Below are 12,292 nucleotides of genomic sequence, written 5' to 3'. Positions count from 1 at the left end.
AAAAAAAAAAATCTACCAAAACATTTTGGTCAGGAACTGAAACCCTTAGAATATAAGAAAGCTAAGCAGAGTTTACTAATGAAATTATTAGTCAAGAATAACTTTTCCAAAAAGCATTTAAATGATCTTTTGTAGAAATACTTCTTTATGAAGCATTATTATATTTAAAAACATGCTTCAAAGATCAGAAGAAAGATGAAATAATAGTAAAAAAAAAAAAAAAGCTGCATTTCCCACCTTCCTCTTGAGTAGAACAAGATCATTATTTTCTACTATATAGCTTATGAACCAGCCATATTAGTCCAAATTATAAGAATGAAGTGCTGGCAATATAGCAGAGGTCCTTACATCCCCAGCAAGTATGTTTTCCACAAGTAAATTAGGAGCAAGGGAGTAATTATGGGGGAAAAATTATACTAAAAGGACAGCATTTGGAATAAATGGACAAATATAAAAGGATATATTAGTTAAAAGTAATTTGATAGAATAGATTATATCCACAATAACCAATTAAGTAACAAAAAATCAACACAAGAATAAAACACAAAAATCAAAACAAGAATAAAAGCCTTCAAACATCACATTTACCAATACATCCTAAATGAATGCAAAAGGAACAAATCTAATTACCACATATTGTTATCCCAAAGCTTACTCTATATTTTGTTCTCTCTCCTATTTTGAAAATTATGTGAAGAAAGTGCCTTAAAAATGAAATGATTCATTTATTTTTTTTTCATTTAAAATATTTTATTTTAAGATGCCTGGGTATCTCAGTTGGTTAAACATCTGCCTTTGGCTCAGGTCATGATTCCAGTGTCCTCAGACCAAGTCCCATATTGGGCTCCTTGTTCAGCAAGGAGGCTGCTTCTCCATCTGACTGCCATTCTCCCTGCTTGTGCCTCCCCTCTCTGAAAAAAAAAAAAAGTAAATCTAATCTTTAAATAAAATAAAATAAGATATTTTTTAAGAGAAAGCCACTTGGGTTGAGCTGCAGTGTGCCCAAGAGGTTCTCTGAGACTTTTCCCAAGCACATCTTCAATTGAAGTGTCACAACTCTCCCCCAGACTAAGCCTTCCAACCACAGTAATTGCTGAGTCTTCTTTGACATGGACATCAGTAGGGAGTGAGTCGGTTTAATTGCCTTAGAATTATTTTCAGATATTGTACCCAAAACTGAAGGAAATTTTCATATCTAGGTTACAAGAGAAAATTCCACTGGACCCACCACTGGGAAAACTCTCCATTTCAAAGGATGCCCTTTCCAATGAATTATTAAGAAATTTATGGTTCACAGCAAAGGAAACAGTTAACAAAATCAAAAGACAACTGACAGAATGGGAGAAGATATTTGCAAACGACATATCAGATAAAGGACTAGTGTCCAGAATCTATAAAGAACTTAGCAAACTCAACACCCAAAGAACAAATAATCCAATCAAGAAATGGGCAGAAGACATGAACAGACATTTCTGCAAAGAAGACATCCAGATGGCGAACAGACACATGAAAAAGTGCTCCATATCACTCGGCATCAGGGAAATACAAATCAAAACCACAATGAGATATCACCTCACACCAGTCAGAATGGCTAAAATCAACAAATCAGGAAATGACAGATGCTGGCGAGGATGCAGAGAAAGGGGAACCCTCCTACACTGTTGGTGGGAATGCAAGCTGGTGCAGCCACTCTGGAAAACAGCATGGAGGTTCCTCAAAATGTTGAAAATAGAACTGCCCTATGACCCAGCAATTGCACTATTGGGTATTTACCCTAAAGATACAAATGTAGTGATCCAAAGGGACACATGCACCCGAATGTTTATAGGAGCAATGTCCACAATAGCCAAACTATGGAAAGAACCTAGATGTCCATCAACAGATGAATGGATCAAGAAGATGTGGTATATATACACAATGGAATACTATGCAGCCATCAAAAGAAATGAAATCTTGCCATTTGCAACAACATGGATGGAACTAGAGCGTATCATGCTTAGCGAAATAAGTCAAGCAGAGAAAGACAACTATCATATGATCTCCCTGATATGAGGAAGTGGTGATGCAACATGGAGGCTTAAGTGGGTAGAAGAAGAATAAATGAAACAAGATGGGATTGGGAGGGAGACAAACCATAAGTGACTCTTAATCTCACGAAACAAACTGAGGGTTGCCGGGGGGAGGGGGTTTGGGAGAAGGGGGTGGGATTATGGACATTGGGGAGGGTATGTGATTTGGTAAGTGCTGTGAAGTGTGTAAACCTGGTGATTCACAGACCTGTACCCCTGGGGATAAAAATATATGTTTATAAAAAATAAAAAATTTTAAAAAATATATATATATATATAAATCAGAAAAAAAAAAAAAAAGAAATTTATGGTTCAGGTGGAGATTTCTCAAATCAAAATGGCAAAGGTGGAGAAAGTATTTATAGTGAAAATTTTGAAGATGAAAATTCCTATTATAAGCATGACCAAGGTTTATAGAGCATGGCAAATGCAAGCTGCAACACAAGTGATTCTTAGTACTTTATCAACAGTTCCAAATCCTCATTTGGAGGGGAGAAATACGGTATTTGGTCAAGTAATTTAAAAAATGGGTGTGGCAAGGATACTGGAAAATGCAGAAGTGAAAGGTGAAAAACCTGCCAAAATATGTGTTATTACAGAATGCAGAAAACTAAAGGAGGGAGATCATTGGGGTATATTCCCAAATGATGGTTCTGGTGACAGTCACCCAGATTTATTTGAAGAAGCAGATATATACTTAAAATATGTAGATAAAATTTTGCTAATAAGAGAAGACTTTAAAAAATTGGAAATATATTTTTTTCAAATCCCAGAACTGGGAGATAGCTAATAAAAAAATATACAAAACCTTTAAGATATGTAGAAGATTCAAAGGCTGTTATTAGGAAAGCAGATGGATTGAAGCTACAACCTATAGCTCTAAGCTGTGTGCCAAATATTGGAGCTAATTAACAGAAGATGTCATATTGGCAGGCAGCAATTGACAGTTGTTTGGAGGCACTTGAAATAGACCCATCAAATACCAAAACATTGTACCATAAACTCAAGGATGGCAAGTATTAAAAGAATAGGATCATGATCCCCCCCCCGGGGGGGGATCTGTGTATTTACTTATTTATTTATTTTCAGCATAAGAGTATTCATTGTTTTTGCACCACACCCAGTGCTCCATGCAATCCGTGCCCTCTCTAATACCCACCACCTGATTCCTCCAATCTCCCACCCCCTGCCTCTTCCAAAGCCTCAGATTGTTTTTCAGAGTCCATAGTCTCTCATGGTTCACCTCCTCTTCCAATTCCCCCCAACTCCCTTCTCCTCTCTAACTTCCCTTGTCCTCCATGATATTTGTTATGCTCCACAAATAAGTGAAACCATATGATAATTGACTCTCTCTGCTTGACTTATTTCACTCAGCATAATCTCTTCCAGTCCTGTCCCTATTGCTACAAAAGTTGGGCATTCAGACTTTATGATGGAGGCATAATACTCCATAGAGTATATGGACCACATCTTCCTTATCCATTCATCCATTGAAGGACATCTTGGTTCTTTCCACAGTTTGGCAACCATGGCCATTGCTGCTATAAACATTGGGGTACAGATGGCTCTTCTTTTCACTACATCTGTATCTTTGGGGTAAATACCCAGTAGTGCAATGGCAGGGTGATAGGGAAGCTCTATTTTTCATTTATTGAGGAATCTCCACACTGTTTTCCAAAGTGGCTGCACCAACTGGCATTCCCACCTACAGTGTAAGAGGGTTCCCCTTTCTCCACATCCCCTCCAACACATGTTGTTTCCTGTCTTACTAATTTTGGCCATTCTAACTGGTGTAAGGTGATATCTCAATGTGGTTTTAATTTGAATCTCCCTGATGGCTAGTAACGATGAACACTTTTTCATGTGTCTGATAGCCATTTGTATGTCTTCATTGGAGAAGTGTCTGTTCATATCTTCTGCCCATTTTTTGTTATAATTATCTGTTTTGTGTGTGTTGAGTTTCAGGAGTTCTTTATACATCCTGGATATCAACCTTTTGTCTGTATTGTCATGATTATTTTTCATTATTTTTTTTAAATTTCCTGGTTGACCCATTCATTCTTTAGTAGGATGCTTCTTTTGTTTTATTTTTATTTTTTTAAATTTCTTTTCAATGTTCCAGAATTCATTGTTTATGCACCACACCCAGTCTATTCTCTGAGACTGTTCCCAAGCACATCTTCAATCGAAGTGTCACAACTGTCCCCTGTAATTTTCCGCTTTCCTAATGTCCTCCATGCTATTACCTATGTTCCACAAATAAGCAAAAACATATGACAAATGACTTTCCCTGCTTGATTTACTTCATTTAGCATAATCTCCTCCAGTCCCAAATATGACAATGCAAAAGTTGGGTAGTCATCTTTTTGATAGATGAGTAATATTCCATTGTGTATAAGGACCACATCTTTGTTATCCATTTGTCTGTTGAAGGACATCCTGGCTCTTTCCACATTTTGGCTACTGTGAACAATGCTACTATGAACTTTGGGGTTCATAGGTCTCTTCTTTTCACCACATCTGTATCTTTGGGGATAAATTCCCAGTAGCACAATTGCTGGGTCATAGGGTAGCATTAGTTTTCATTTTTTGAGAATCCACCACACCGTTTCCAAAGTGGCTACACCAATTATCATTCCCACCAACAGTGTAAGAGGGTTCAACTTCCCCCACAAATTCTCCAACGTTTTTTGTTTCCTGCCTTGTCGATTTTTACCATTCGAACTGGTTTAAATTTGTATCTCAATGTGGTTTTGATTTGAATTTCCATGGTGGCTAGTGTTGATGAACAGTTTTTCTTGCGTTTGTTATCCTTTTGTATGTCTCCTTTGAAGAAGTGTCTGCTCATGTCTGCTGCTCATTTTTTTGACTTGATTATGTTTTTTGGGTGTTGAGTTTGAAGAGATCCTTATACATCAGCCTTTTCTCTGTAGTGTCATTTGCAAATATCTACTCCCATCCATCCCATGGGTTGCCTCTGTTTTGTTGACTGTTTCCTTTGCTGTGCAGAAGCTCTGGATCTTGATGAAGTCCCAAAATTTCATATTTGGTTTTGTTTCCCTTGCCTTTGGAGACGTGTCTTGAAAGAAGTGGTTGTGGCTGATGTGGAAGAGGTTACTTCCTATGTTCTCTTCTAAGATTTTTATGGATTCCTGTTTCATATTGAGGTCTTTCATGCACTTAGAATTTGTCTTTGTGTATGGTGTAAGAGAATGGTCCAGTTTCATTCTATATATAGCTGTCCAATTTTCCCAGCACCAATTATTGAAGAGACTTTCATTCTTCCATTGGATATTTTTTTCTGCTTTCTCAAAGATTAGTTGACCATACAGTTGAGAGTCCATACTCTGGCTCTCCATTCTGTTCCACTGGTCTGTGTGTGTTTTTGTGCCAGGACCTGTGTCTTGCTAAATGTAGCTTTGTCATATAGCTTGTAATCAGGCAACGTGATGCATCCAGCTTTGTTACTCTTTTTCAACATTTCCTTGGTGATTCAGGTTCTTTTCTGCTTCCATACAAATTTTAGGAATGTTTGTTCCAGCATTTAAAACAATTTTTAAAAAATGTCACTTTGGGGGCACCTGATTGGCTCACTGGGTTAAGCCCTTGCCTTTGGCTTAAGTCATCATCTCAGTCTCCTGAGATTGAGCCCGATATCAGACTCTCTGCTTGGCGGGGTGCCTGCTTCCTCCACACCTCTCTCTTCCTGCCTCTCTGCCTACTTGTGATATCTCTGTGTCAAAGAAATAAATAAAATATTTTTTAAATGCAATTTTTAAAATTGGGATGGTGCTGAAAGTATAGATTGCTCTGGGCAGCATGGACATTTTAACAATGTTTATTCTTCTGATCCATGAGCATGGAATGTTCTTCCATTTTTTGTCTTCAGTTTTTTCATGAGTGTTTTGTAGTTCATGCTGTATAGATCCTTTACCTTGTTGGTTAGGTTTATTCCAAGGTATCTTATCAGTTTTGATTTTATTATAAATGGAATCAATTCTCTAATTTCTCTTTCTACAGTTTCATTGTTAGTGTATAAGAAAGCAACTGATTTCTGTGCACTGATTTTGTATTCTGCCACATTACCGAATTGTTGTATGAATTCTAGTAATACAAAGGTGGAAACTTTTGGGTTTTCCACATGAAGTATTATGTCATCTGTGGAGAGAGTCTTCCACATAAAGTCTGTGGAGAGAGTCTGACTTATTCTTTGCCAGTGTGAATGCTTTTTATTCCTTTTTGTTGTTTGATTTCTGTTGCTAGGACTTCTAGTCCTATGTTGAAAAATAGTGGTGAGATTGGGCATCTTTGTCATGTTCCTGATCTCAATGGGAAGTCTCTCAGTTTTTGCCCATTGAGAATGATATTTGCTGTGGGTTTCTTATAGATGGATCTTATGAAGTTGAGGAGTGTTCCCTCTATTCTTATACTCTGAAAAGTTCTAATCACAAAAGGATGCTGCATTTTGTTAAATGCATTTTCAGCATTGATTGAGAGGACATGGTGGTTCTTGTTTCTTCTCTAATTTATATGTTTTGTCACATTTATTGATTCATGAATGTTAAACCACCATTGCATCCCAGGGATAACCCTCACCCGATCAAAAGGGAGAATGCTTTTAAAGTCCTGTTGGATCCTATTAGCTAGGATCTTTTCAAGAATGTTGACATCCATATTCATCAGGGATATTGTGCTGAAATTCTCCTTTTTGATGATGTCTTTGCCTGGTTTGGGGAGCCCTTAAAATGGTTTCTGTGTTTCTAAGATTTATGAGTTTTACTATTACATGCTTGGGGGTTTATCTTCCCTCATTGATCTTGGAGGGTATCCTCTGTGCCTCTAGGATAGGATTACTTGTTTCAGTCCTCAGATTAGGGAAGTTCTTGGCTACAATTTGGTCAAATATATATTCTAGTCCTTTCTCTCTTTCTCCCTCTACCCCCTCAGGTATCCCAATAATTCTGACATTGGAATGTTTCATGGCATCATTTATTTCTCTAATTCTATTTTCATGGATTTTAAACTGTTTGATACAGGCCCCCTCCTGCTTCTTTTCTATCAGTTTTTCTTCAAGATCACTAATTCATTCTTCTGCCTCATTTACCCTAACTGTTAGAATATCTAGATTAGTTTGTATCTCATTGATAGAATTTTTAAGTTCTGCCAGATCTGCTTTCACTTCTGCCCTTAATGAATCTAAGTTTCCATTAATAGTTTTCTCCAGCCTGATTGTTTTCTTCATAAGTGCTACCCTGAAGTCTATTTTTGACATCTTGCTTACATCCACATCCATTAGATCTGCTAGAGAGGTCATTGTCTCTGGGTATTTTCTTTTTTGGGAGTTCCTGCTCCTTTTAATTCTGTTGAGTTGTGGTTGTATAGCTGAAAATATTAATCACTAACCAGGCAAGTTTTACCCTCTCGGCTGATGATCCTCTGTCCCTGTAGAAATCCAGACAAGTATAATCTTACATCTCAGGCTGATTTCATAGGTGTTCATAGTGTTCTGGTAGATATGCAGCTCAATTCAGGGGACCAGTTGAAATAGGGTCCCCTATTCCTCTGCCATCTCGACCCCTCATATGTATTTGAGTTCTTTCCCACTTTCTTCCTGTGATTGAGTTACAATTTCAAAACACTGTGGTCCAAAAATATGCAGGGGATGACCCCATTTTTTTGGTACCATTTGAGACCTGATTTGTGACCCAGGATGTGATCTATTCTGGAGAATGTCCCATGTGCACTTAAGAAGAATGAGTATTCTATTGCTTTGGGATGGAATGTTCTAAATATATCTGTGAGGTCCATCTGGGTCAGAGTGTCATTCAAAGTCCATATTTCCTTCTTGATCTTCTGTTTAGATGATCTGTCCATTGCAGTGATGGGGAATATTAAAGTCCCTTACTATTATCGTACCATTATCAATGTGTTTCTTTGATTTTGTTATTAATTGGCTCATATAATTGGCTACTCCCATGTTAGTGGCATAAATATTTATAATTCTTATATATTCTTATTAGATAGACCCTTTAATTAATTATGATATATTGTCCTTTTTCATCTCTTATTACAGTCTTTGGTTTAAATTCTAATTTGTCTGATACAAGGATTGACACCCCAGCTTTCTTCTGATGTCCATCAGCGTGATAAATGGTTTTCCCCCCTCACTTTAAACCTGAAGGTGTCTTTGGGTGTAACATGAGCCTCTTGCAAGCAGCGTATTAATTGGTCTTGTTTTTTTTTTTATCTAGTCTGATACCTATGTCTTTTGATTGGAGCACTTAGCCCATTTACATTCACGGTACTATTTAGACTTATGACTGTAGTGCCATTGTATTACCTGTAAGGTGACAGTTACTGTATATTGTCACTTTTCCTTTCTGATCTATGTTACTTTTGGGCTCTCTCTTTGCTTAGATGACCCCTTTTAATATTTCTTGTAGGGCTGGTTTGGTAATCACAATTTCTTTTAGTTTCTGTTTGTCCTGAAAACTTTTTATCTCTCCTATTTTTTTTAATTTAATTTTATATTTTCAGTGTTCCAAGATTGTTTATGCACCACACCTAGTGCTCCATGCAATACGTGCCCTCTTTAATGCCCAGTGATAACCTAGCTGGATAAAGTATTCTTTTAAAAAATTATTTAGTTATTTGATGAAAGAGAGAGACAGAGCATAAACAGGCAGAGTATCAGGCAGAGTGAGAGGGAGAAGTAAACTCTCTGTTAAGTAAGGAGCCTGACATGGGGCTCAATTCCAGGATGCTGGGATCATGACCTGAGCCAAAGGCAGTTGCTTAACCAAATGACCCACCGAGGTGCCCCTAAATATTCTTGGCTGCATATTTTTCTCATTTAGTAAACTGAATATATCATAGAGTCCTTTCTGGCCTGACAGGTCTCTATGGATGCTTCTGCTGCCAATCTAATGTTTCTACCATTGTAGGTTACAGACCTCTTGTCTTGAGCTGCTTTTAGTATTTACTCTTTGTCTCTGAGACTTGTAAGTTTCACTATTAGATGTCGGATTGTTGACGTATTTTTATTGATTTTGAGGGGGGTTCTCTCTGTCTCCTGGATTTTGATACCTGTTTCCTTCCCAATATTAAGATAGTTCTCTGCTATAACTTGCTCCAATATACCTTCTGCCTCTCTCTTTCTTCTTATGGGATCCCAATTATTTTAATATTGTTTTACTGTATGATATCATATCATGCAAATTCTTCCTTCATGAGCTAGTAGTTGCTTAACTCTCTTTTTCTCAGCTTCTTTATTCTCTATCATTTGGTCAACTGTATCACTAATTCTCTCTTCTGCCTCACTTATCTGAGCAGTTAGAGCCTCCATTTTTTACTGCACCTCATTCATAGCCTTTTTTATTTCAACTTGGATAGATCTTAGTTCTTTTATTTCTCCAAAGGAGATTCTCTAGTGTTTTCTGTGCTTTTTTCAAGCCCAGCTAGTATCTTTATAATCATTATTCTGAACTCCAGTTCTGACATCTTCTTAATGTTTGTATTAATTAAGTCCCTGGAAGTCAGTACTGCCTCTTGTTCTCTTTTTTGAGGTAAGTTTTTCCATCTTGTCATTTTGTCCAGGGGAAGAAGAGATGTATGTGAGAACAGAACACTAAAAGGGCAACAATGACACAAGAGAAATACACATTAAACAAATCAGAAGAGATTCAAAACAGGGGGCAGGGGGAGAATAAAATCAGATAGGTGAGCCCAATAGAAAGAAACACTGGATTCTGTGTGTACTTTGGTCTGTTTTTTCAGAAAACTAGATCCCAAAACTGTAAAGAAAGAAAAACTTGTATATGTACAAAAATAAAATTAAATACAATGAAAGGATAGAATGTAACTGTAAAAATGGAAATTAATAAGAACAAGAAAAAAATCAAAAGAGAAAGAAATAGCAACAACTACAAAGAAGGAAAGGAAATAACCAGTGAACAGAACAGAGCAATACCCTATCTCCTGAGTGTACTTTGGTTGGTTTGTTAGAGGAAGACACATCTCAAAATTGTAAAGAAAGAAAAATGTGTATATACCAAAATAAAATTAAATACATTGAGAGGATACAATGTAACTATAAAGGTGAAAATTTAAAAAGACTTTAAAAAAACAACAAAAAAAATCAAAAACAAAAAAAGAAAAAGAGAAAACATAATATGATAGGGGGAAGAATAGAACAGAGCCATACACTAGATTTTGGGTGTATTCTGGTATGTTTTTGTGTGTGTTCCAAAATTCATTGTTTATGCACCACACCTAGTGCTCCATGCAATACATATCCTCCTTAATACCCACCACCAGGCTCACCAATCTCCCCATCCCCATCACATCCAAAACCTTCAGTTTGTTTCTCAGAGTCCACAGTTTCTCATGGGAAGTCAGAGACGGTGAAGAACTTTTTTTTTTTTTTAAATTAAGAGAAAAAACAAAAACAATTAAAGTAGAAAGACTTAAGACTCTTGGGAAGAAAGCCATGATTCTATGTGGTGTATTCCCCTACTGCTGTAGTTTTGTAGTTCTCATTGATTGGTAAACTTGTTCTTGTTTGGATGTTCTTGCTTATCTTCTGGGGAGGGGCCTGTTGCATTGATTCTTAAATGTCTTTGCTACTCACACCAGTCAGAATGGTTAAAGTTAAAAAGTCAGGAAATGACAGATGTTGGGGAGTATGCAGAGAAAGGGGTATGCTCCCACAGTGTTTTTGGGAATAAAAAGTTTTGCAGCCACTCTGGAAAGCAGTATAGAAGTTCCTCAAAAAGTTGAAAATAGACCTACCCTATGATCTAGCCATTTCACTACTAGGTATTTACCCCATAGATACAATGTAATGATCCAAAGGGGCACCTGAATCCCAATGTTTATAGCAGCAGTGTCCACAATAGCTAAACTATGGAAATATGGAAAAAGCCCAGATGTCCATTGACAGATGAATGGAAAGGGATGTGGTATATATACATAGGTACCAGAGGGTATTATGCTAAGCAAAATAAATTAGTCAGAGAAGACAATTATCATATGATCTCACTGATACTCGGATTTCAAGAAACAAGGCAGAGGATCATAGATGAAGAAAGAAAAAAGAAAAAGAAGAAGAAGAACCAGGACGAATTCAGAGAGGGAGACAAACCATAAGAGACTCTTAATCTTAGGAAATAAACTGAGGGTTGCTGGAGGGGAGAGGGTTTGAGGAGATGGGGTCACTGGTTGATGGACACTGGTGAGGCTATGTGTTGTGATGAACACTGGGTGTTGTTTAAGACTGATGAATCACAGACCTGTAGCCCTGAAATAAAAATTACATGTTAACTTAAAAATAATAATAATAAAATTTTTTAAAAAGAGAATAGGATCAAGAATTGACTGATCTTTAAAAAAGCCAGGAGATAGCACCAGAAGATAAAGCTCTCCAGGTAGAAATGATGAAAGGCACACAAAGATAAAGGGAAGGCAGCATATGCAAAAATATTTGCCTAATAAGGAATTTAGTTTTACTTAAATGCTATGCTTTGATTGTATATTGACAAGAAGAAAACCTAGAAACTTTTCACTGTGATATGTGATCAATAAAGTATTTCATTTTATATTTCAGTCACACATTGTTTACAGTTTAGGAATAGTGAAAAATCTTCACTCTTAAAGAAACAGTGTTACAAAAAATAAAATGTTTAATTTAATTATTTTAAGAAATTTACATTTGATTATCTTTTCCAGTTTTGAGATAAAATTAACATAAAATTGTGTTTCTTTTACATTTTTATTTAAATTCCAATTAACATACAATGTAATATTAGTTTCAGTTGTAGAATTTAGTGATTCATCACTTACATACAACACCTGGTGCTCATGACTGAAAGTGCCATCCACAACAAGTCACCCATTTAACCTGTCTCCCCACCCAACTCCCCTTTAACAACCCTCAGTTTGTTCTGTATAGTTAAATTTCTGTTTCTTGGCTTGCTTTTTTTTTCTTATATGTTCATCTGCTTTGTTTCTTACATTGCACATATGAGTGAAATTATATGATATTTATTAATCTCTGACTGATTTATTTTGCTCAGTATAATAATATCTATGTACATACATGTAGTTGCAAATGACACTATTTCATTCATTTTTATGGCTGAGAAATACTCTATTCTATCTATCTATCTAACTACCTATGAAGAAGATACATACCATATCTTCTTTATCAATTCATCAGTGGATGG

The 12,292-nt window shown here is 36.4% G+C and overlaps 1 pseudogene; it reads left to right on the top strand.

Moving 5' to 3' along the window:
* The first annotated feature begins 315 nt into the window (after window positions 1–315).
* LOC131821002 (peptidyl-prolyl cis-trans isomerase D-like) lies at window positions 316–11,558 on the top strand (annotated as a pseudogene).
* Window positions 11,559–12,292: the final 734 nt, after the last annotated feature.

Source organism: Mustela lutreola, chromosome X, assembly GCF_030435805.1.
Source record: "Mustela lutreola isolate mMusLut2 chromosome X, mMusLut2.pri, whole genome shotgun sequence".
Classification (NCBI taxonomy): Eukaryota; Metazoa; Chordata; class Mammalia; order Carnivora; family Mustelidae; genus Mustela; species Mustela lutreola.
The sequence above is the reverse complement of the archived record's forward strand: the minus strand, read 5'-3'. Positions and strand labels throughout refer to the sequence as shown.